Below are 26178 nucleotides of genomic sequence, written 5' to 3'. Positions count from 1 at the left end.
CCATGCTTACAGGAAGGAATCTAATGGATAACATCATTTCTAATCCAGCAGTGTTTGTAGAGTGATTCAACAGACATTGAGTATCTTTTTTACTGTGGTGACACAGAGCCAGTGCAGATGCATAGTGTAAGCACTAAAAGTTTATTTACAGAGGGCAGGACTGAACGTTTCATGCGAACACATTCAGGCCATGATAAAGAGCTTTGTCTCCCATTAGTAATTTAAAGGATTGTGATTTGCTACTCCCAACACACCTATAATTGAATTCCTCAGTCATAAAATCACTGGTGCCAAACAAGCCCTGATATCTTTTATCAAGCCTCTTTTTTCTTGTCATTTGTTAACATATTTCTTATGGAGCTTTTCTTCTTTTTATAGATACATTTGCTTTAGTTATAAATTAACCCCGGAATTTACTCTCCCAGAGGCCACAAACTGCTTTTTTATTCTCTTGGAAAAGTTTCAGGCTCTATGAATTGATGATTTGAAACAATTTCCGAATAACAGCTCGTGGTTCAGATGCAGAGGAAGGAAATTCAAAGGACTGACAAAGTAGTTGAGGCTAAAGTGGAAATGTTGAGATGCCTTTCTGGGCCTTCTGCTCTGGAAGCCATGATTGATTTACCAAAAGGGAAATGTTTCCCTCTGGGATTTCTGTAGTTCCCTGTAGTAAAATACTCAGATCCAGCCTCATTCTGAAATGAGGAACTTCTTCTAAGAAGTCCCATATTTCAGTAGCTCCAGAAGTTGGCCAGCACATCCCAAAGGAATGCGGAATACTTCAAATTTTGGAACACATTCTATAGCACCAATATTTGTTTAACAGATTGATTCATATAATTCCCATTAAAAAAATATTTTTTTAGTTGATAATGTCACTGTAAAGAAAAAAAGCTTATAATGTTCACTGTTTCCTACTGTGTCTTTGTTGGGCTCTTTCTTTTCATCCCAAGGGCTTTGGAAACTCTTGGCTTTTTTTTCAGCCAGAACTGACTGAAAATGTAGAGGAGTTTGAACACAAATGGCTGAAATAATTGTTGGTGTCACCACTGAAAGAACAACAATTTGAGCTCAACTTGTAAAAAATAAAAAAATAAAAAAAAATCTAAAATCTAAATGAAGAATTCCAAAAAGACATATCCGTAGGAAACTAAGGGAATTGGTACGACTGCTCAAAGAACTATTTGGATAAGGGCAGCCACAATAATTCCCACATTATTTCATTTATTTCTCCTTCTGTGTTACTCTTAGTGTTACTCTTACTCTCCTTCTGTGTTACTCAAACCACTGAAACTGGAAAATTTTGATTTGATATTAACAAACCAGATATCCATTTTTATGGCTCAATTTCCATTTTAGCTCTGGTTTTCCAAGGGGGAGAAAATTTGAAAAATTCAGAAAGCAGGAAAAGATCTTCCAGAACTCTGCATTTCTGGATGACTCTCCCAGTTTAGAACTGTGGTTGTGCTGCTGCCTCAGCACACGTAATGAGGTGATGACTTCACAGCATGGTTTGGCTTGGAAGGGACCTCAAAAATCCTCCAGTTCCACCCCAGCCACGGGCAGGGACACCTTCCACTGCCCCACGTGGATCCAATTCCTGTCCAAGCTGCCCTTGGGCACTTCCAGGGATGGAGCAGCCACAGCTTCTCTGTGCCAGGGTCTCCCAGTTACAAAATTCCCTCTGATATCCATCCTAAATCCACCCTCTTTCTGTTATCCAGTTTGAGGTGGGTTAAAAATGACAAGTTTTACTTTTAAAAAAATCCTTTAAAAATGACTCTTTAATTAAGAATAACAAAAGGGCTTGAGAAGTGCTGGGGTATTTTTCCTATATGAATAAATGCTTTCCCCATCTCTAGTTTCCCACATTCAAATAAATGCCCTTACAAAGGTAAACAGAGCTCGCTCCTCTCTATGCTCTTTCTGAGGTTGCCAGTCAATTATTTGAGGTTAAAATATTAAAATTTTCATCTGAAATTGTGCTTTGAGTCTCTCAATTGCCCAATTTTTATTAAGAAGTCAATGTCTCATTCTTTTGAAAAATCTTATAACTTATTCTGTATTTCTTCTTTAATGCTTCACTTGTTTAGTTACCTATAAAAGGTTCTTGACATTTCTTTTTTAAGTCTCAACAAAACACACTAATTTCAGCTCCTTTAACTGAATCAATGATCACAGAGCTAAAAGGATTTAACACTTCAAATATTGATCAACTTTCATGTCAGAAATGAAATTTAAAATAGTGCCAACACTGGCACAACTATTTCAGCTCCCAGATTTTCAGGCGTTAAAATACACGTTCATCTTTTAGATTTTACACTTCTGTGTAAAACGCTTTCCATTTAATTACCACAGAATTAAAATTCCATGGTTGATTTGTGCACACAACTTGGCTCTGCTGTCTTTTGCAATCCCGCTCAAAGCAGGAGATGGTGAGCAGATGAAGGACCAGAACCATGAATTAAACCCAGGTCTAACCCCCTTCTCTCCCACCCTGTGCACACATTTCAGAACTTTGTTTGCCCTCTGCGCTTTCACTTGAGCCATGAGGAATGTTCAGAGCAAACAGTTTGTAATCTATCCTTTCCAGGTGAGTTACAATGTTGTCTCTAGCTCTTGGAACAGACAGTAGGACAATAAAAAACTCCAATTATTTTTCAGAGCATTGACTACATCATATACAATATTGTACTAACATCTGCTCAGGACAGATGTAGAAATAGGGAAAGAATTTTGCCATCACGCCACAAGCTCCTGTAACTTGTTGTTTCACCAGGGATGAGAAAATAATTTGGAGTAATTTAAAATATTTTGGGCTTTATTTCTTTTATGTATTGACATGGCAGCCACATGAACAGACAACACAGACTAAAATGACCTACAGAGATTTTTCTTTTCATGAAATTCTGACCTTTGGTTTACCAAATATACAAGTTCTGTTTCATGTGCCACAAGCATTCTTAGAAAGATCTCCACGTTCCAAATCACTCATCTTTCAGAACTAAAAATCTAGGAGTGGAATATTAAGCACAGATTGTGTTGCTCTGAGGGCAGGAAGAAACTTAAAAAGAAAAGACAACAAATCTGAAAGGCATTTCAGCTGATTCCATTTCAGCTCTTCCAATAACCTGAAGGGCATCGGGACTCCCACTCTGGCCACGCTTGTCCCACTCCCATTTTCAAACTGGGAACTCCCATTTTCAAACTGCCAGTTTGTAAATGATCCATGGACCCTGCTGGCTCCTAAATTATTTCAGAGAAGTGATTGAATTAATTAGTTGAGCTAAAACTGGAGCAGGGACAATTCTGAGAATTTATCCACTGAACCTCCCACTTGCTGCACCTGTGCACAAATTCCAGCAATCTCTGGTAGGGTTCAAGCCTTTGTGTTCAGTGAGGCTGGGGAATATCATTGCTTTGGGGTTTTGTTTTGGTTTTCCTCAAATCTGCTCAGTTATTTAATTGTGAACCAGCTTTTCTTCCCACCTGTGGTCCCAGTTTTTGCTGGGAGTACCTGTAGTGGGCTCTCTCAGCTCTGGAGGTGTTCAGCACCAGTGGGAATGTGAACAAAGCTCTCCTAAATCTCACCAAAGACGCTTTTCTCCTGTACACCCTTTTACTGAGCACTAATAAAGGCACCGACCTCTTATTCCCAAATTTGAAGGTCATTTCAGTGAAATATCTGTGCAGAAACTCCTGTAGAGATGGAAAACTCTAAAATACAAGTTCCATTCTTGATAATGATCGAATTCCTGCATTTGCCATCCAGCAGAGGCATTTACCCATCCACCTTCTTGTCTCATAAAAACACAGGAAATATTTTGCTGCTTCAAGACTCCACAGTATAAGAATGGCAATACTGCAGAGAACTGGAAAGAAATTATAAGTATTCATATTTCTAATTATTCACATTTATAATTATTAATATTAGCCTTGTCTCCTACTCTGAGAATAGTGAACAATATACCGGCATCACTAAATCACCCCCAGCTTTTAGGATAATCCACATTCTCCACAGATACAGAGGAAAACTCCCTTTTCATCAGATTTGCTGCTGAGCACCAAAGGAAATAAGGGAACCCGTTCTGAAGAATGGCTTTTAGAAGATGCAGGGAGGAAAATCCTATGGGCTCTGTCAGTAACTCTTCCCACTGCCACACTCCTCTCTGCAGAAGATTTCCCAATTTTTTGCTCTGATTTAAATTCAGGAATTCTTCCTCAGAGGATGTTTTCTTCCAGGAGCTGTAAAACAGTTTAAATGACACCCTGGAAGCAGACAACAGTGCCATTTAGTGTTTAGACTGCATTGTCTTTAATTCATTTGTTTAATTTTCATATTCATAGCTAAATGAGTGCTCTATCATTCTGGCTGTTTTGAGCTCCAGAGAATTCCTGTCTTTCACAGAGTAATTGCCAGGTATAATTACTACATTCAGTAGCCTTTCCTGGAGTAATTGTCAGGAAAGTGGCAACCTTGCCTGCATCAATTTCTTCTTCCTCCTTGCTTCTTCCTGCTTTCCTTCCAGGACAATTAAAGGTTCTCTCTACTTCCTCTTCCTTTATTCACCTCAATCCTTTTCCTTCCTTTATTCCTCCCTCCAAAATTTTGGGGAGGAAAGGAAGATGTGATCCCTCTGTTTTCACATCTAGCAATTTGCTGTGGTTCTGTTGCTTTTTTTAAAAAAAATCAAATCCACTCCCTCTGCCATTCTGTGGAGATCCCCAGTCCAGCTCTTTCCCCAGTGCCAACAAAAGAGCCGCCCTCATGTCTAAGGGTCAAGCTGGAGCAGAAATTCAAAATTGCCACATGCTTGCTGACATTGTGCTGTGCCTTCCTGTTCTTGGAGAGGGGAGGGGACAGGAATCTGCTGCCCAGCCTGCGTCAGAGGACGTAGGCACACTCCAGGACAGCAAATTTAGGGTATGGGCGAGTTATTGTTCTTGTAAACTTACCTCGGGCTGCAGCGATACTCACTGCCTGCTCTGCTGTCCCCAGTGACAGGAAAGCTGTCACTTGTTGTTAGCACATCAGACAGTTCCTGTTCTCAGAGGAGCCATAAGTAAGGCTAGATTTAAAAAACAGAGCAAACTTGGGCAGAGAAAGAACAATGAGCAGGGATGCCAAAATACAGTGAAAGACCACGTTATGGCATTGTCAGCATATCTTAAACCAAGAAAAGCTGAAAATCTCATAAGAGACCAGAGAGAAGAATTCAAAATCAAGAAGGTTCCAACAATAAACTATAAACTTTGAGAAAGAAATTCCAACATCTGTATTTTTTTAAAGACTTCCCCTGTTTTTTAATGCTTTCATTGGCAAAAATGAAAAGGGCTAAATAAATAAAGAAATCCAGCAGGCATAGCTAATCTGCCCACTGCCTTCCTTTGAAATTTCCTTTAATTAATTAATTAATTTCCTTTCCTGATATTCACTGTGGACAGCTTCTTCCCATTTTCCCAACTCCCTGCTCTGCTGGGCCTCCAAAGTCCCACACTGGCCTTAGATCCCTGCCCTAATCCACCACTGCAATTAATCTAATCACACTGCACACCAGTAGCCTCTATTAAGATTAAAGATAATCTTGCTATTTCACAAGATTAAAAAAGCCAGAGCCAATCTTAACACTGCACATTACTCCACCTATTCTGCATAAATTCTGTTTTAGGAATATTAGGAAAGAGGAGGGCACTGGTACTATTGTTATCTTTTAAAAGCAGAATTGAGAAAATACACAGCGGTTTTCTGGGTTTTTGTCTGGTCTCTCACCTACTCGAAATTGGCACCAAAAAAAGAATGGAAAGAAGTGCACATGACTTCCACATCCTCGGTGTTACATCATGAAGGATGAAACAGCAGATTATGTACAGCTCACAGCGCTGCTGTGCTGTGTGCAACTCTTTCCTTGCATAAAAAATGCCCTTCTCAACAAAACTGTGACTCATGAAAAAATTGACAGATACCAATTGAAAGCAGTGATAGGCTCATTTCATAATGGGACCTGTTACTGTGGACTCTGACACTCTCCTGCTGTTTTTTTTTTTTAATATAAATTAAGCTTGTAGATCTTGAATATCCTATTTTTCCCTCCCAAATTCTATTTTTGGATTATGATTTTCACCGCCAATTTTTTTTTTCAAGAAGACATCTACAAGAAAATATCTTTGTAGGAAAAGTGGGTTCTTGATGCTGAAGGGTTTCCCAGTACTTCAAGCACTGTCAAGAGTTCCTGCCCACGCCAGCTGTGCTGTAATCACTATTTCCTAATAAATCAGTAATCCTGATCTAAGAAAATAATTCCTCAAATGTCATTACCTGTGTCAGAATGCAGCTTGCATAACCTGATGTGTTACCCTGTCTAAAAAACCTGAAGCAGTGCAAGGATTTCAAGGGTGGGTTTTACCCAAGGGGTTGGATTCCTGCAAAAAGCCCGACACTAAAGCAGATTTTGGGAACATACTAAATATCCTGGTGAAATTGGCCACACCAAGATCAGGCAACAAAATTTGGGCAAGGAATCCTCCTGAGTTTCCTGCTCACCATGGCCAAATGCTCTTCCCTGTGTCACAAAAACAATTCACCACTTTGGGACAGCTGGCCAGCTCACATCACAAATAATGCTCCAAAAGCTGGCAAAGCAGGGGTGGAATTTGCTTCCAGTAGCATTTATTATTATTATTATTAATAATAATAATTATTATTATTAATAATAATAACAACACTAAAATAATAACAACAACAACCCAGAGAAGCAAGGTAGGAACTACTAATTAGGCTTCCATCAGATTTTTAAAAATTATTTTGCATTGGCTTACTAATGAAAAATACATTGAAACCATTGTTAGAAAAACTGAGCCTTTCAATGGAATTCTTGAATATTTGCTTTTTTTCCTATTTTAAATTCAGGACTTGAAACTTTTGTAGCACCAATTTGGAAACTTGTTCTGTAGTTAAATGAACAACTCCTGTTTAGATGAGATCCTTACTAAAGAATCCACTCCAGGCCAATTCAGCAATTCTGGCAACAGCTGTAATGTAAATGTGAAAACACCCAAACCAAATGCAGGAAAATAAATGGTTTAAATGGTGCTTATTTCACTCAGAGAACTGATTTAATGTAAAACCCTCTTGTTTTAAATAAGGATTAAAGTTTCATCTTGTTTATCATCTCAAACCATCTTCAGCAACAGCTGGAAATTCTGAAAGTGAAAGCACATTTGCTGAACTTTTGTTTCCACATTCTCTAATTCTGTTACAGGCAAAACTCAGAAAGTCTGCACCTCTAAATGAGAACCTCAAATATGCACCCATTTGTAAAACTCAATTTATATCGCCAATATTATGGGGTATTTAAAAGAAACAAAACACTTGCCTGTTTTTCTTAGTATTTTTAATATTTTCTAACCTCAAATAAGTTATCATGCCTTGATGTACAAAGAAGACATCTCAGATATGCAGTTTAAGTGCAAATGTTGGCATCTGGGAGTGACAAAAGGGAAGAAAAACAGAACTTTAGCGCAGAACTTTAGTGACTCCAGGAAATAAATCCATCCCCTATCACTGGTTAACTTTAGGGGGATTGGAGCATTGCATCATTAAGTCAGTGCAAGAACTTTGTTTTAGACATAATTCCAGCTAGAAAGCAAATAAATATTATATTCTTTTCCTATCCTGAAGGGAATGAGACCCTCTGCTGTGGCCTCTTCAGATTTTCTCCCTGAATATGGTCCTGAATAAGTTTAGAGAATACAGATAAACTCTGAGCAAATAAAGCAACCTTTTGCCCTCATGTACTTCTGTACTTGCTTATCTATAGACTTCTCTGGGTGTAACTGAAAATAAAATTTGGGTTTCTTGTTTTTTACATTCATAGGTAGGATTAAAAATCAATTTAGCAATGCACCACATAATAACATGCTTCCATGAAGCTTAAAAACTGAGATTCAGCATAAAAGATTGTAGCTGAAATACCACTGTAGGGAACAGCAACTCCAAGGAAAACACATTCGAGATGAAAGGATAAACTCTCAGTTTTATTTACTGTAGACATAAAAAGTCAGGACCTAAACCTATCATGAGGAAATATGTACATTATGAAAGGCAGTAAATAGAAGTGGCTGCATTTTTCCACAAGCCCCCATATTAGATAGCACCACAAAGCACCAGGTCCAGGTAGTAAAACCTGTTTTTCTGACCACCCCTACTAGAAGATCTTGGTGTGAGTGTTAAAGCCTGTAATTAACATTTTTCTTTCCATAGTTCCTTTTTTTGGTGGAACAATCAGAGTCTTTTGGTAGCCTGACATCTCTCTCACAGAACTATGGTTGGGCACTGAGTTCACAGCAATATTCAAATATTCCCCTAGCACAGGGAGTGACAATATTCATCAGTCTGTTTGTATATAGATGGCAACCTGAGTTCAAAACCTCCCAAACTTCAAAATTGCTGCTACACAGCCACAAATAGTAACAGCAGTTACACAACCTCTCTGTTCAATAAATCTAAACAAACACACAAGTACTATGGACTTCTCATGCAATATTATAACATAAAAATCCCATTTTATGCAATGCAGTGTAATCATGTATTGTGTAAAAAGTTTAAGACGAGATCATAACTCTGGGCAGGACTGCTTTGTGCAAATATGAAATTCTCTGCAAAGTAAATGCTGAAACTCGGTGGAAAAACACAAGATGCAATAAGAAAACTTCCACTGCTCTGCCTTATCCTATAAATATTCCATACAGCTGAAGGTGTTTGGATGCAAATCACATATTTAGGATTTTATACACATAGGTGAGTTAGGGGAATTGGAGCTGGAGGTCTATAAAAAGCTAAAGGATTCTGGCAAAAGGAAATCTAAAATATGTCACAATCCGATCTGTGATAAAGAGGAAAGGCACCAATCCCCATGGAGCTCATGAAATTCCAGCAGCCCATAAAGCAGCACGAGGTGGAGTATTTTATAATGGCATAATAATAGCTGTTAGAAGACCAAAAGTAGAATTCATGCCTAATTGGAAGTCTAGAATAAACTATTACCAACTGCAACATCTGCACCAAAATGTTGGCGTTTCATTTGGAATTGAAATACGTTAAATTGATCACATAAAAGGCAGATAAATATGCTCCTCCCGTTACACTGGCATCGCTTACAAGTTTTAAAGACAAAGAAAAGGACTTTAGCTATGACACATACTCATGGTTATTTAATTTCAGGCATTTAGTCTCACAGAGCAAGCTGCAATTCCTTTAGAGCCGGACCCTCAATTTTGAGCACGCTAAACCCACAGCCACGCAGGAATTCAGCAGTAATTGCATGGAAGGAAACTGTACAGAGGACTCAACTTTTATCACTGCAAACCTGATCCTAGTGAAGCAGCACATCCACCACTGACCTCGGGGAAGCTGGGATTTTTATTTTTTCTTTTTAGATTCTATACATCTTCCACTAAACCGAGAAGTTTCTTTGCTAGCGTGGAGTGTTCTGTGTATTTTCTGTTGGGATGTTACCTAATATTTATTATCCCGTGCTATCAGAAATTACACAGAGCCTTTCAGCACTGCTGAGATTAGTAGGAATCCATTCCTAACACGGGGTGAATCCCTTCCCTACACACACACATCCCCTAGAAGCATGTCCAGAACCACACACGTGCTCTCACCCCAGCAGCCATGCAGCGCCGGACATGCATCCCCAGAGCTGCGGCAGCTTTGTGTTTTGTAAATTGCTAATTATCAACCAGCAGAGTAGACTTTGGGATTCAGAGACTTCATAGACTTTGTCCTGAATGTGCAGCCTGCATGGCGTGGAGGAGATCTGCTTAGTCATGAGGGAAAGGGGGTGGCTTCAGCAAGTCCACAGAGCATCTCCTGCTAGTCACTTCCAGAAATTCCCAGCCCGGCTTTGGAGGTGGCTCCTTCTCCAAAGGGACAGTTTTCCTATGGCCAGGGAAAACCTGAGAAACTGCCAAGTGAAGAGAAGAGGACACTGCTTAGAAGTTGAGGTGTTTTTTGCTGCAGATTTGGAGATTTATTACACAAATCCCTAACTTTCTCTGTCACAATGCTGATTAGAATCTGTTACCACTGCCAGCATCATTTACTCTTGTAGGTATAAATGGACACACTGAAATTTTAAAATTTAATTTTTTTGCCTCAGTCACCCTCCTACATTGTTTCTCCATTGCAGATGGGGAACTCTTTGCATTCTCATGTCCTAGATCACACAGTATTGAGGACAGGGGCAATTATTTCATTTGAGTAAGAAGATGGCCCCAATCTTGACTAGGCTGCTCGGTACTACTGCAACACAGGTAATTAAAAATATCTATATAGTTCATGTATCATGAATTTTAATTGGAGAATGATGTCATTGTTTAGTTCAGTTCTATAGAATGGTTTATCAGAGGGCAAACAGGCCAAATAATATAATGGAAGGTGTGGGTGGAGTGGGAGAAAAATGTGAACATCATCAAATTGACTTCAGTTCTGCGAAAGCTTCCAGGTAGGAAGACTGAAGAATGGGCCTTGCTTTATTATGTTTTTTTTTCCCTCTAAATTTAAGGAGCAAAACTCTAAGACAGATTTATTATAATTTGCCCTGCAGTGTGAGAAGAGCTGACAACTTTGTAGCAGGAGGAAGAGGAAAGTCCATGCTGCAGCAGAAGGGCTGATGCTGAAGTAGAAACTTAATGTTTCCTATGGTTGCCACATTTATTTTCTCCTTCCTAGTTCCTTATACCTGCAAGACCTGGGAGTATCCCAAGCCCACTCACCACAGGGCTGAGTACCAGGGTGATAATTTGCTTAGCACCAGCATTTTCCACCTTGTCCCTGGAACCTGAAAGCAGCACCACTGGAAAAAGGTGGACTACCCTACATTAAAAACAAAGCACAACTGAAAATCTCCCTGGGCTCTTCCCTTTGTGGAAAATAAAAAAGTGGAGGGGGGAAGAGACAAAAGAAATCAAGTTATGTTTCATATTCCTGAGAATCTGAAGACAAATCTTACGGCTCTTTCATTTTTCATTCTGCCTTGGAAAATCCTCCACAGGGAAAAAGATGGGGGCAAGGAGGAGATTTGTTCTCCCAAGTACTCTGTAAATGAAGTCCTTAAAACTGAGCTGTTAATGGGAACCCCCAAGTTCTGCTTGTGGCATGAGGAGTAGGACTTGGGTCCACCAATTTTCTCTTGCTTTGGATTATTTCTAACTCTTTCTCTTGTTAGCCCACAGAAAGTGAACTGGCACACAAAGAATATTTGGCATGAAGTACCTGAAAACCAGATCCTGCTGTTGGAAAACGACACACCATTATGGAAGTACAGAGTGAAATAATTAGCATTTATCATCTAATATCAGGCTGGATTGAATAAACCTATTAGTGATTAAAAAATGAAACCAGTAGCAATAACTAATGGAAAGTATTGTATCCATGACTTCAAAAGAAGAATGGAGAATTTGTAAGTGTAGGATGATTCCTCTTGAGTAACTGCACTGGAAACTTTTACTGCGTGACAGAGAAGGACATGGGAATAATCCTCGTGAAAAAGCTTGTAAAAGGAACTCAGATTGTGAATATCAAACATGCACCATTAGTGATTCACAACTACTAAAAAGGGCTAGGAAGGATATTTAACTCCACATATTAAAAAAAAAAACCTGAAGAGGGCCTCACCAATCAAGGTAAAAAAAAGTATTAAGTTACTTTTCATTATTTAGTGCAGCTTTGTACAAGACAGAGTTTTCATTCTGCTTCTAAAATTTTGTTTTTACAATAAAATTGTTTTCAAAATTCATTTTATTAGCCATTACTATAAGTAGGAAATGACACTAAAAGTAATTGAAACAGTGCCTAAATTTATTTTATTGACTTAGAAATGGACTTACGGTTATTTTAAAAAGTCCACAGAAGAGTCAGATTTCGAAGCACTGTTGATAATGGGCACCTTTATCAGTCTCATAAGGAAGGTTAAAAGGCATAGTTTTAACATTCTTTAATATCTCAGAATTCATTATATGAAATACAAATTTATATCAGGAAAAAAACCCTATGATTTGTATATTCCGTACTGTAATGGAAGTTTCACTGAATGCTGATGTTAAATATATCATATTATCTAGGAATTTGGCATTTCTAAGAAACACAGACCATCTTAAGGCTGTTCAGAAGCACAGAACTTCTGAAAAAGTGGGTGAGATATTTTACAAAACTGATACCTAAGATCATTCCAATTCAAAAGCTGTCTGTGTAAAACTACCTTTATATTGTATTTCTGATTGGTTATCATTCAAAGTCAGCGCCAACTATTTTTTCAGCTCTCTCCCCTTGACAAGCCCATGCTTATATTGTGCCACATGCCTTAACACACTGCTAGGAGTGATTTCTTGTAATCTCATAATTAAATCTCTGAGCAATTTTTGCAGCAATTTCTTTTTTTTTTTTTTTGTGACAGCCAAAGTGAATAATGATGTCAAACACATCACTTGATGCACCAAATTCTGATATTAACGAGAGCACACCATGTGAAACTCCTTTTCAAAGGAGAGCACTCAGTATCATATGTCACAGTTGCTTGGTGTACACTGGGAATTTTTAGTTAACTAGTAACAAATCATAGTAACCTTTTAAAAGGTAAATTACTTATTAAGTGATGGACTAATTGCTACCAGAAAATAGATATTTTAAAATGGAACATTATAACCGTGTTTTACAGCAAAAGCCTGGTCAAGGATGGGTCAGCAAGTCACAAATACAAATCCAACCCAAACCCCTGATTATTTCAAGGACAATTATAACTGATCCATCTGATTTGAAGGAGCTCAAACTCCACAGGACATCCAGAAATTGATAATTCCCTGAGCTTTTAATCACAATAAATACCAGCCTTACATCACTGATATTAATAAACGCATCCCTGTTAAGTCAGCATAGTATTGTCGTGTGTACACAGGGCCACAAAGTTACAACACCACAGGAACTTGCACTCTCTAGCTGCAGAATACCCTGGGGAGAAATGACACCAGGAAGATTACAAAACGCTCCTGCGAACCTGAGGCATGCCATCAAGACACAATATATTTCAACATAGCATCTCGGTTGTTGCAGGCTGTGAGAGGCTCCCCGACTTTCTGCGATTGGGAAATTGAAAGAAAAAAAAAAAAAAAAAAAAAGAAGAAGGAAAAAGCGCCGTTCATTCATTACGAGAGCAGCCAGGTGAGCCCAGCACTGCCCTGGCGGTGCTTTCCCCAAGGGCGGCAGGAATGGACGGCGCGCAGCGGATCCATCCATCCATCCATCCATCCATTCATCCATCCATCCATCCGTGGTCCCCATCACCTCCGCCTCTGCAGGGCGGGACATCGCCCCTCCAGCCCCGAGCATCCTCCGCTGGCCGGCTGCTGCCGGAGCCGGTGCAGCACCATGGACACAGCGCCCGGGCTGCCCCGGCCGGAGCTCCGGGACCGCACCTGGAGCGCGGCCGGGGCGCTCCGGGCTCCGCATCCCGCCCGCAGCGCCCGCGGCTCCGCTGCCGCCGGGGCCGCGCCGGGCGCTGCGCTCTCCCCGCTCCGGAGCAGCCTCCGCTCCGCCGAGCCGCCGGCCCGTCCCGCCCGGCTCGCCGAGCATCCCCAGCGGCCCGGGGCTCCGCTCCGTGCCCTGCCCGCCCCGAGCCCCGGCAGCCCCGGCAGCCCCGGCAGCCCCGCGGTGCCCTCACAGCCCGCGGTGCCCTCACAGCCCGCGGTGCCCTCACAGCCCGCGGCTCCCTCGGCCCCGCGCTGCCCCCTCACCTCGGGGACGGTCCCCGCAGCCCGCACCGCCCTGGCGCTGTCAGTTCTCAGCGGGAGAAACTGTTCCCTTCCAGCGGGATAAACTCCCCGGCTCGGCCCGGCCTCCCGGGCAGGGCCCGCCTCCCCCCGGCGCCGCCTCCCGCCGGCCCACGGCGGGGCTGGCAGCGAGCGGGCCGGGCCGGGCCGGGATCGGGGACCGGGATAGCCCGGGATGGGGACGGGGACGGGCAGCGGGATGGGGGCGGCCGCAGGGATGGCGAGGAAGAGCGGGACAGCTCTCCCAGCGGGACGGGAGAGGCAGCGGGGCTGTGAGGAGCCGCCGCTCCTTCCCCCCCGTGCCCCCGGGCCGTGCCCGCAGCCCGGCCGGTCCCCTCCGGGCCGCCTGTACCTGAGGGCAGAGCGCGGGCCCCGCGGCGCAGCTGGAATTTGATCTCTGCTCCCTGTAATCTCCCGTAACTGAAAATTCACTTTTTCCGCCTGCCGGCCGCTTTCTCTTTTGCCTCCTCATTCTCCAGCCAGCTCCGCTCTGCGCTGGGTGGTTTGGCTGGGTCACCTCACGCCAGGCTGTGTCCTGCTGTGACAGGAGTAAAGGCTTTTCTGAAAAGGTTCTTAGCAGTAACAGAGGTAAAGCAAATTCTTTTGCACTTTCTTTTTCTTTTTTTCTTTTTTTTTTTTTTTTTTCTCTTGAGATTATCTCTGGGCGCTCTCCCCCCCCGTGCCAGGAATGCAGAGCGGTACAGGCTGCGCTCCGAAGCTCTCCAGAGGCAGCAAGCCCCAACAAGCCTGTCACCTCCTCTATCTCAGCCTCCGCGGCTTTGAAAAAGAAGTTAGATGTGGAAAAAAAGGCATAAGATCAACAGGCTTTAGAGAGTCATCCTGGAACTCGAGGTGCCCCGGGATACAACAGTTTATCTCGAAAAACTCCTGATCCCTTGGACATCACTGGCAGGTTGAGAGGATCCCAAATTTGCCTCATTATGGTTCTTAGTCATCGAGCGTTTTGAAAGAGAGCCCACATTTGCTTTATTATTTGTATACTGAAGGCAATTTATAGATTAGGGTTGAACACGTCAAAATACCTGGACTACCTACAGATACTAACTTTGCCTCCAGCCTTTTGTTTATGAGAACAATCTCTCTGTCTGCAGAGGCTTGAAGCCTTGTGTTAATTTTTATGAGAATTATCTGTCTATTTGTATAGGCTTGAGGTGTTACCTCTGCCTTGACAAATCAAGGAAATTTTTTTTCAATTCCTGCTTTTTCCCTTTCATCTGAATTTTTTTTTTTAGCCTTGGAAAGGTGGAAATATCTTGGTTTTTTATTTTATTTTTTAAAGTGGTTATTTTTTATTGTTTGGGTTGGGTATTTTAAAAATTATTTTAACATACTGCAGTAATAACCTATTCCAGTAATACCCTAGCTCAGAATTAGAAGCCAGGTCCTGAAAACAAGTCAAACAAACCCTCAGAATTACCATGGATGAACAAAGAGGCAAATGTGGGTGAAACAATCTTAACAAAAAGAGGTTTTAAATGACTCGGTTATTAACATTTCCAGCACTTTACAGCAATAGCTGAGGTAGTTTCAATAGAAAGTTAAAAGGAGAAGGATCTGAGCTGGGCACTCACAGAGTTCTGATTTAGCCCTGGTGAGAGCAGAGCTGCTGCTCTCTGTGGGAGCTGCTGGAGAATTCCCCATTTACTTTAAATGTCTGAAAATAGAGGATCCCTTCCCAAAATCAAGGTTTTGACATGCAAACTTTTTCAAACTCCACGTAACTGGAAGCATTCCAGAAATTGGCAGGTATTGATAACATCCAGCTGTGACTGTGCAGCCCTGCTTTGAGCCCAGGCTTTTAATAAAGGCAGAAATACAAAGCACAGTTTGGATTTTAATTAAATTGCACGGGTGAGACAGATATATCTAAGTCAGTCCAGAGAAATCAGCCAAACACAGCTTTAGAAATATTACAAATACAGTATCAGTCTGTTTCTGTTCTAAGCATTGTTTTCTTTAGCAAGTTCACCTTTTGAACAGAACTCATAAAATATAAAGCAAAACCAGAACGATAACTTATGTAAAAATGACTTAGATTTTGTAAATATACATTTTAGCAGATTGAGACAGGAAAGGAAAAGATTACTTTGTCTGATTTCCTGCTTAACACAGATTTTTAGGTAGAATTTGATATCTCATTAAATGCTTCTTTTAGGCAGTTTAATTTGAAGAATCAAGAGATGAAGAACCCATGTAATTAAAAAGTATGTCTTATTTATAAATTGAATTAATCTGTTGGGTTTTTTTTTTTTCTTAACAAAGACTTTTTTTTTTTATTTTTCAGAGAAAGCCAATCATTTCTGTCCTGGTAAAGAAATAAAATAGGCTACAAATATATTATCTATGCTGTAATCAAGTTGCTTTATACAGTAATGAAATGGTCATAATAAAGACATTTATCAGTTCCTCGTAAGTTTTTGTTTGCATTATTTGACTGTGCAGTTTTTGATGATCCAGACTTTCTCCCCTGCTTATCTGAGAGAATTCCTAAGTTTGGCTGGGACCTCTAAGAGTTATGAAACAAGAATGAAATGTCAGGCTCAGGCCTTCCTGAACCATGGGCAGTTCTTCCCTAAGTTCAAAGAGAAGCAGAAAAGACTCTCTCAGCATCAGTTCTGGTTTTAAAATTAGAAGATAATTTGCCTTCACACAAGATCAATTATATTCTGTTTTTCTTATATAAAAGCATTGGTTAATTCTTTTCGTGTGAAAGAATTGCATTTTATATTAACTTCAGTCAGTCCGTTTCTCGTGGTGAGTCTTTTTGAAGCATTTATTGCATCTGAAAAAAAATAAATTATTTCTGTTTGCAGTTATTACTGACTGACTGTACATGAAGAGTTTCAATTATTCAGAAAATTGGAAGTAGATTAAATTGAATCATATGGCAAAAAATGGTTCTCTCTGAGATGAGAAACTGCAATGAGTACTTTGTGGGATCTCCAGATGGATAAGGGTGTTAGCAGTGACAAAATAACCTCCCTTGAGCAGTTCCATTTCTCTTTTCCATCTTGATGAAGGAATTTCTGTGCAACAATTCCTAAGGAATTCCAGGTAGGCGTTTCTGGTTAGAAAAACGAATTTATTGGAGGTGATGCTGTGATTTTTTTACAATTGGCTTGAAAAGAGTGGCAACTTTACAAGGATTTCTACCCCTTCCCATCTCTGCAAAGACACAAATTCCATCTTTTACTGACTTTTTTATGTTTCCCCTGAGTTTGGGCTCTCAGTCTCTGGGTGCATTGCTCAAGTTTAAAATCACCACTCGTGTGGTGCGTCCCGTCCTGATGCTGTGGGATGGAATGAAGGAGTAGCCAAACTTTTAACATCTAGAGGGCAATCTCCTCCTCTGAGAGTGCAGCCAGAAATCTGACAGCCTGAGCAGCAAGTTCTGATTGTGCAAATTGCTTTGCTTTAAAGGAATGGATTTAAATAAGTTAAAAATGTCCTGTATTGCTGGCTTTTTAAAAAGTTACCCCTGGTTCTTTCTCTTGGGTAACGTAATATTTTAATTCATCTATCTGGTGTCCTTTTATTGATAAAGAGCATATCTTATTTGCCTCAGCATATCTCATTCTGCCTTTATTGGCAGTTTTTGGTCTGGGAAGGCATGTTTTTCAAAAGTAAGTCATAATATCACACCACACTCCTATCTAGAGCTTGCACACTCTTTACTTGAAGGGAATTGAAAGTTTCAGCTGCGATCAGTAGCATTTTACACAGATTTATGGCAAAACCTGGGGAATAAATTGCCTTCCTTTGAGTGCTGGTGGAGGACTGAGCTGGGTGAATTTCTGCTCAGGTGCAGCAGGAGGGATAGAACCAGGCACGATGCAGATTTTTCCACAGATAACTGCAGGGCGGGTCAAAACAGGAACCCCTTAAAAATGAGCCTCCTTTGCCTGAACTTCGAGGCTTGGATGAAAAGAGAACAAAATCCAAACCATGCCTGCTCTAAATTCACCAAGCCAAGATCACACCACCCTGCCTACATCTAATTGTAATGGGTTTTTTTCCCTGGCCTTTAGTCTCCCCACCGACTCTTAAGTTTTCTGATTTCATCTTGAAGGGAATAACTCCCTCTCTAGGACTGCCTGGCTCTCCTGTAGTTGGATATGATATTCCTGTTCCAGTTCCTTTCTGATTCAATTTGCACATCACAGACAGTTAGCAGGCAAAAGAAAATACAGGAATAAGAAGCTCAAGCACATCCTGGTATCTGCCAGATGTGTTAATCCATCCAAAATTTACTAATGAAGGAATCCTTTTAAAGCAGCCAAAAGGTCGTTTTGAGCCTCATTTCAAACCAGTTTATCTGAACTTCTTGGGTGATTGAGCTGAGACAGATTTATGGACGTAACTTCGGAAATCCAGATTTCTACAATTATACATGCTTAGACATCTGAAATGATGAGCTGATGCAACCAAGGCTCAGGGTTGTGCTAATCTGAGATGGGAAGGAGGTGGCTGGGTTGTGGTTAAAGCATGGGACTGAGCTGCTGAGAGGTCTCGCTTCTATTCCTGGTTGTGTCACTGACTTCCTGTGGGGCACTGAAGTCACCGAGCTCTGGCTCATTTTACTAATATATAAAATAGAAATAATATTGCCTTGCTAAAGCACTGTGAGGCAAGTCATTGCTGTCTGTACAATTATTTCATGCTCATAAAAGATATTTGTGGTCAGCAGATCACAACCATATTCCTGAAGAAACTCCTTTGGGATAATTTGCTATCTTATCCAGCAATTCAATGATTCCAGTAAAGACTAGAACCCCAAAAGGATGAATTTTAACTTAAAATGTCTCGAGAACTTTGCCTTCAGGTCTCAATCAAACATTTGTTCATGAAAAGGATTGTGTTTTCCTTGTGAGAGTATGAGGAAAGTGCCCACTCCCTCATAATTGTGAAAAAATAATGAATCCCCCCATTGTTTCTTTTGGAGGACCACTCATTTTACTCATATATAAAATAGAAATAATATTGCATTGTTAAAGCATTGTGAGACAAGCCACTGCCGTCTATACAAATGTTTTACGCTCATAATTTGTGTATAATTATATCAGCAGATCACAGCTATATTCCTGAAGTTATGGGAATATATCTGGTTGTGAAGCTATAGTCCTAAAGTAAATCCTTTGGGGTAATTTGCTGTCTTACACAGCAACTCAATGATTCCAGTAAAGACTAGAACTCAAAAGTGCAAACTTTTACTCAAAATATCTAGAGAACTTTGCCTCCAGATTCCAATTAAACCTTTGTTGATGAAGAGGATTTTGTTTTCCTTGTAAGAGTATGAGAAAGGTGCTCATTCACTCATAATTGTGAAAAAATAATTAATCCCCCCCCTCCCATTGTTTCTTTTGGAGGACTGCTTGAAGATCTCTTGGTACTTCCATTTCCTATAACCTTTGTCCCACTTTATAGTTTTTATACATTGTTGTGATGGAGTTAATTTGAAGCACTATTTTTAAAGCCCCTGCTTTTTACATATTTTCCCCAAATCTCCAGGGTGCTCAGATGGACGTAGGAAATGCTGCCAGTCCGTTAAATGCTGCAGCTCCTAAATCCCAGGAAAAATCATGGAGCATCTCCTTGTCCTAAGGATCAGTTCTCAGCATTCCTGTCATGGATCTCACATTCCCACCATTTTATTTTATTAATTTTATTTCTACTGCAAAGAGGTTTTAATCCAAGGAAGTCAGGGTCTCTTTAAAATGTCATAAATTTATTGAAATGCTTAAACACATTTTAAACATTTTGGAATTATTTAGGGTGGATATAGGTAATAAAGACTGAAAGAGAATTAGATGGAATTCAGATTATCCTATAGATTTAATTATGTTTGCTGAAAGGCCTTCTTTAGTCTTTACAGGAAATGGGTTGTGTGGGTTTTGATAAAAGACCAAAGTTTGTATAAAGCAGTTTCTTGATTGTCTTTTTAATTAATATACATTATTATTAACATGAAATGTGCTAAAACAATGTCATTTCAGTCGTGTTAGTTCTGAAAGAATCACCAGGAGTGGCACAACAATAAAACGGGAGCATCCTTTTCTTACATCTCACAAATTGTGCTGCAGGGCCTCCTTCATCCACAGGTGTGACCTAACAAAACACACACCAAACTTCTGACTTTTACCCAGCAGGAGTGTGAGATCCAGACTCATTTTCTGTGGAAAATCACCCCAATATTTGCTTTATTCCCCAGGGTTGTTTTGTGTAGATGCACACAGATGCTGAACCCAAAGGGCCTCAAAAGAGGTCTTTTTAAGTGTAATAAATATCTCCTTATTCTGTGATTAAATCTTCATCATAAAAACGTGCAGGGAATTCTGCTGGGCAGAGAAACAGTAACTTTAATCCTTACTTGAATTATGTTCTGCAGAAGTACAAGAAAACAAAATATGGCCAGGCAAAGCAGCTTGAAGTAGGTGTTACATTAAAGGCATCACGTTCCAGCCACGTAAATTGTTCTCTGGGTTTGTCTGCTCCCCTTCTCAACCAACTCTTGTTAGTCTTTCAAATAAGTCATTATTTTCATTTAAGATCTGAAGACTCCTAAAAAATAAAGTTAATAACTGGTTGTTAGTCTGTGCTGAGCATTAGAGGATGCCAGGTAACTCGAGCAGTGAACCAGGGGCTATTTTGGGAGAAAAATATTACAGTGATTTTCAGGAAATAACCTTTTTGTTCCAAAACAGCTGTCATTGAACACTATTATATCTACAACAATTAAAATTATCTTTGGTAACTTTTAGTAGTTGGCACTGCTCCATTATTGTTCAGTTAAATATTTTTCAAGTGTTTTAGGACTTCTGCCCACTGTGTGCCTGAAACCCTTCATCATCACTGGAGAAGCTCCTGGCTTTGTCATCTTGTGCTCTCTCAGGGTATTTGACAATTTCTGTGGAGGTTTTTGCAATTCTATAGCAAGAGCCCTTCTGCTGACTCAGCCTGAGCTCTATAGAATTTGCCTTTTCATGCCAAGGGTTGAATGCCAACGAAGAATCTTAAAAATTAAAAAAAAAATAATGCGCTAGCTAACATATAAAGTGAATTAGGAAGCATGTGCAAACATCCTGGTGAATTTAAATAGCTGGTTGGGTCAGAAATGGAGGAAAAATAACACTGGGTCAGGAACAACACACAAAGCAGCCAAAAACCTGGTATTTCTAATTTAGGATATAAATACTCCCTGCTAAAAATTTCTTTGTTACAAGATGCGATTGATTAAATAAAGGCAGGTTTAGAACAGGGGTAGTGTTGGTTGATGGCTTTAATATGTTTCAAACACCAATTAAATATATTTCCACATTGCTGGGATTTTTTTATACCCTCAGATTGTAGCTAGCTGATAATGCAAATAACATTTTTTGTGTCTTTCAGAATGAAATCTGAATTATTTTTATTGTAATAGCCCTTGTGATTGCTCTCTGTGGCTCTGAGTCCCTGGTATTAGCAGAGGAGAGATGAAAAAACTCTTTAAAAAGTCTTTTATACACATGTAAGGGATGGTAATTTTTTTATTAGTAGCTCATTTGCATACTATGGAATGTTTACTTTTATTTGCATAAATTAATATAGAAGCATCCCTTCAGTGGGGCGTGGGGCAGATGTCATCAAACTCCTTTATTCTACAGAAGTTTTTCCTCTGTGAACTTCATTAACAGTGTTTTCTTTCTGCTGTGTGAACAAAACAATGCAATTCTGGGAATTTACAGAGCACCTTGTGCTGATTTCTGCTATTTGAGTTTTATATAAAGCAATAAATAATAAAATGTAGCAGTTCAGTACACCATGGAGTAGAACCTGGCAACCCACTGTTGTTCCAGTGAAGTAAATTTAATATAAACTCCCCTACTTTTATTTGAAAATTGTGGAGATTTGGGCCTGGTCATTGTTCTTTGCTCCAGCAGTTGAACCTGCAGCCAAATCTGTGGAAACAAAAGCAAAAATAAGGGTAGAATGGTAGCACAGAAAATGGGATTCAATTGGGAAATTCTCATATTTATTCTAATATATATTTCACATTTATAGTATATAATACATATATATAATATACATATACACATACATATACATACATACATATATATATATAATATAGTATATTATAATTTATTTCACATTTGATTTATTCCTGCTCAAATGTGCTTAGTAACAACCTATCCACTTGTAAAACCCTTTTTGTGTTGTGTGGAGTTTGGCCCTTTGCTGAAATTTTTTTCTCTAAATAGACTTTATAGGTAATTCAACTTCTGTCATAAATCACTGAGAAGTTAATTATTTAAAGGATAAAATACAGACAGTGAAGTATATCAGAAATCAAGATTCACTTATCATAACCCCTCTCCTCAGAGTGTGACAGCTCAAATTTGGTGGCAACTGAGGTCACTTTTTTTGGTAACAGCAGGTTTTCCATAATCTGTTTTTTTTTTTTTTTTTCCCCAAATAATTTATACCTGCTTCCAGAGAGCAAAACAAAACTCTTCAAATATGAGTGGAAAAAAAAAATGTACAGCTTTTTCTTCCAAACAGACCACAGAAGTTTCAGCTCACGGGGGGATGGTTCTTACTTTCACTCCTAGAAATAGATGGGTCACTACTGAGGGGAGAGGGAAGTTGCAACAGGAAAGATTTTGGGGGGAAAATTGGCTTTTTTGTAGACTGGGACTTGGGCAGCTTTCCTCTTCAAGGATATTTTCTCAGGCAAGATAAAACAACAAGAATTCACTGTGGTTTATAATGGAATATAAAAAGCCTAACAATAAATGCCCAAGAAGTGAAAAGCAGAATTTCAGATTTAATATTCCATAGAGTAATGCAGAGCAGGAGCACTGCAGGATTTTAACTTCCATTGTGATTGGGAGAACAAAAAAGGTAACAAAATTGCCTTTGTCTGTAGATATATGTCCAGAAAATTACTAGAAACTGGAAAAAAAAGTTATTGGTTTTAAGAATTCAGCCTGTTCCTTGGAACTGAGTTATTAAACCTGCTAATCTTAGCTCAGAAGAATGAAAAAAGCTTGGGGTAACTGCTCTCACCCATGGCAGCAGCCTCCTTCCATTCTCTATTTTCTGGTTCCAGTTTCCTGTTTACTCATCACATGGCTCCAGGCTGGTTTTGTCTGGAGTTTTATTCATAAATGTACCTTTTTTATTTAATTGATTTTTTTTTCAGTTGGAAACCTTGGCTCCATTGATATTTTATCTCAGCTTATTATTTTATTTCATAATATTCCGAATTTTTAACTTGTGTGATGTGATCTCTTATGGTCTGATCCATTTACCAGTTCAGGTTTTTAAATGCTCTCAAACTTTACTTTGAATTAATGTTTGTATTTTTGAGAAACAGTTCTTATAAAAATGTCTGGGTTTTTTTTTTGGTTTTTTTTCGAACAGAAAGCAGTATAACTTGGTTCTCTAATACTCTGAAACCACTTAAATTGGGTAAATAAATAATGATTTTTAGTAGCCAGGTGAGAGTAGCAATGTGCACGAGCTGCTCTGAGATCTGTGGATATGGCAGCAGATCCATTTGTTAAATTCATCTCTTTCTGTCTGTATTATCTTGCCATCTCTTAAAAATTGATTATCTAAATATTTTATATTTGTGCTTCTCCAATACCTGCTCAAGTTATTTACAAGACTATATTTCATAATTCCCTCACATGTCTAAACCCCATTTTATAGTTATTTCTTCTGGAGTGTTGTTGGCTTCCAGCTACACTTTTCCTTCCCACTTTCCCTCTGCTTTTCCAGAAGCCAAAATTATCAATTCTTATTGATAAATTATCAAAATTACTCCCCTTAAGTTTAAATAATAAGCGTAGAGCTGGTGCTGAAGCTCTTCTGAATGATCATTTAAATAAATTATAAAACTTCCCCAGCACTCATTTCAAATTCTAATATGTGACTCAAAGGTAGAGAGTTGCCCTGGACCTAAGCCAGTCTTAAAATCCCTTTTAAGTGAGACAGGACTACAATTGTTTTAGGATCTTTGAATTGCACAACCATCACTTTTACCTGTTGGGTTTTTGCTGCAAGAACATCAGGAGCCCCCAAGACTTTAAAATTTAAAAATCCTCTTTTTACTCTTTATTTCTCTTGGAAAGGCCACTCCAAGAGCAGGAGTTGGGGATTACAGACCAGAACAAACCAGGTGGATGAAATATTTCCTTAATCTAGAAATCGATGCTCATTATGTAGGGCACAACAATAACAACAAAAATCCCAAACAAACCAAAACTAAAGTAACAGCCAGAATAAAGATCAAAAAGTTGTTCCAAAGTCTTTAGATTGAGCTGCATAACAAGAACCATTAAGAAAAGGCAGATTTAATTGAAGAAGGGTTGACTTCAGATCTCTTAAATCTGAAATCTGAAATCACCCTTAGTAAAACCTGGACTTTTGGAGCCCTAGAAACACCCATGGATGAGCTGAGAGAAATGAATTTTCTTTAATTCTGGAACTTTATTCCCTGCCTGAATGGTGCATCCTGTTACACATGCCCCCAAATCCCATTTCTCCTGCTGAGCAACTGGCCAATCTAACAGTGGGAAATGAAATCCCCCTGTTAGAGGAATAATTCCCCTAAAAATGGGGGTAGAAGCAGATTTGGTTATCACCTTTTGGCCAGGCTGCAGGTGAGGAAAGCTGTATTTTGGAGAGGACCTTTCCAAAACATATTTGGGTTTATTTCCCAATAAACCTACTGCATCTTAGACCATTCACATCAGGCCTTTTGCAGAAGTTTTTTCAATTATTGAATATCCAGGGTTTTTTTTTTTTAGTAATTTATTTTTGTTGTTGTTTATCTCCTGGTGCTAAAATTTCTAAGTCTTCTTTGAGCTTTCTAAAAAGAGCTGCACTTCAGTCATGGGTGATGCTCCCTCTCCTGTGATCAGAAAAGCTGGAATTGGTGAGAAATGGTGAAGAGAAGCCCAGCCCTGAATTAGCCATTACACGCTCCCTTAGGTGAATGGCTCTCGCTGCTGCTTTATGGGCAGAGATGTTAAACATTAAAAATCTGCTCAATTGTGTACAAGATCCTTGGAGTAGATAAATGACCCTGTAATAACTCCAACTCCTAAAGCAGATGTTAATTAGGCTGGGGGTGATTTTTAAAGCATTGCCACAGCGAAAGTTTCCAGAATTGTTTTCTGCTCAAAGCAGAATTTGGGAAATTCCTTTTGCCAAGTGGCTTTAGTTATTCCTGGAATATAAGTGAATAAAGGCATTTCCATAAATCATTGTTTTTTATTGTTGTTTTAGCTCCTTAAACCAGTGAGATGATTTGATCTTTTTAGGGATTTCCTTCAAGCACAGAACTGAGGGATAAAGATGGATTTTGAATGCTGCAAAAGTTTTCTGTCAGCAAAGTTCTTCCGTATTTTCTATCAATTTTTAAAATATTTTTTTGTGGTGTCAGTAGTTGTCCCACAATGCCACACATGCTGACACCTCTGCTGTCACCACCATGGAACAATTCTTATTTATGTGGTGATTTGTGTGTCAAGGACTGCAGGAATCAAGGCTTCAGCTCATGTCTAATGGAAAGATGAGCAGAATTTAAGCTCTTGCTCCTTTTTCTCGTGAGTGTGGGCAGGCTCTGAGGGGGTTCTTTGCCCCAGCTCTCTGTTTTGGTGAGTGTTCTGCAGCCCATTACAGAAAACAGACATTCCTGAACTGAAAATAAGAAATAAAAATGTTGTTTGATGCAATTTTGGTTTCCCAAGTCTGAAAAGCTGTTTCTGACTCCTATGCAGATAAAGTTGCCTGGATGAAATCTGGTGTGCAGACAGAAATATCCATTCCTGCTAAAACCCAAACCACTTCTTTTGTACATAAAATAAATAAATAAAAAGCCTTCAAGAATGGGAGAAACAGCTTTTCCTTGGATTCCAAGCACATGATTCCTTCCTGAGGGCGAGGAGGGTGCTAGAAAGAGACAAAGCTTCCATGAAGTTATGAAGTTCTGAAAGATGCTCTGCACTTGTTTTGCTCAAGGGTTAATTTAGGTCTGAAAATGCCCCTCAACTTCTCCTCCTTATGGGCATCTTCTCCCTGACTCTTCTTTTAGCTGTTCTCCCTGATAATTGTGCCAAATATTTCTGCTTGGCTCCTTTTTGGGGGCTCCTGATGAAGTGTTGAAGGTGGAAAAAAGGCCCTGGCACCTTTCTGCATGGAACCTTTGCATGATCAGAAGGATTTTGGTTGATGCAGGGTTCTGTTTTGTGCCAGAGTGGCCCTACAGACACGGAAAGCAGCTCCTTTAGGTTTGGTTTCAACACCACCAAGGAATCCAATTAACAGTGATACAAGAAGTGA

General features: G+C 39.6%; 1 protein-coding gene across 1 annotated transcript in view; it reads right to left on the bottom strand.

The window, feature by feature from the left end:
- The window catches only part of PPARG (peroxisome proliferator activated receptor gamma), a 52525-nt gene extending 38590 nt beyond the window's left edge, over window positions 1–13935 (bottom strand). Inside the window, exon 1 of the mRNA XM_058845282.1 lies at window positions 13792–13935. The gene's annotated coding sequence lies outside the window, so the exon portion shown is untranslated. The remainder of the gene's footprint in view (window positions 1–13791) is intronic.
- Window positions 13936–26178: the final 12243 nt, after the last annotated feature.

The sequence above is a fragment of the Poecile atricapillus genome, chromosome 9 (assembly GCF_030490865.1).
Source record: "Poecile atricapillus isolate bPoeAtr1 chromosome 9, bPoeAtr1.hap1, whole genome shotgun sequence".
Lineage (NCBI taxonomy): Eukaryota > Metazoa > Chordata > Aves > Passeriformes > Paridae > Poecile > Poecile atricapillus.
The sequence above is the reverse complement of the archived record's forward strand: the minus strand, read 5'-3'. Positions and strand labels throughout refer to the sequence as shown.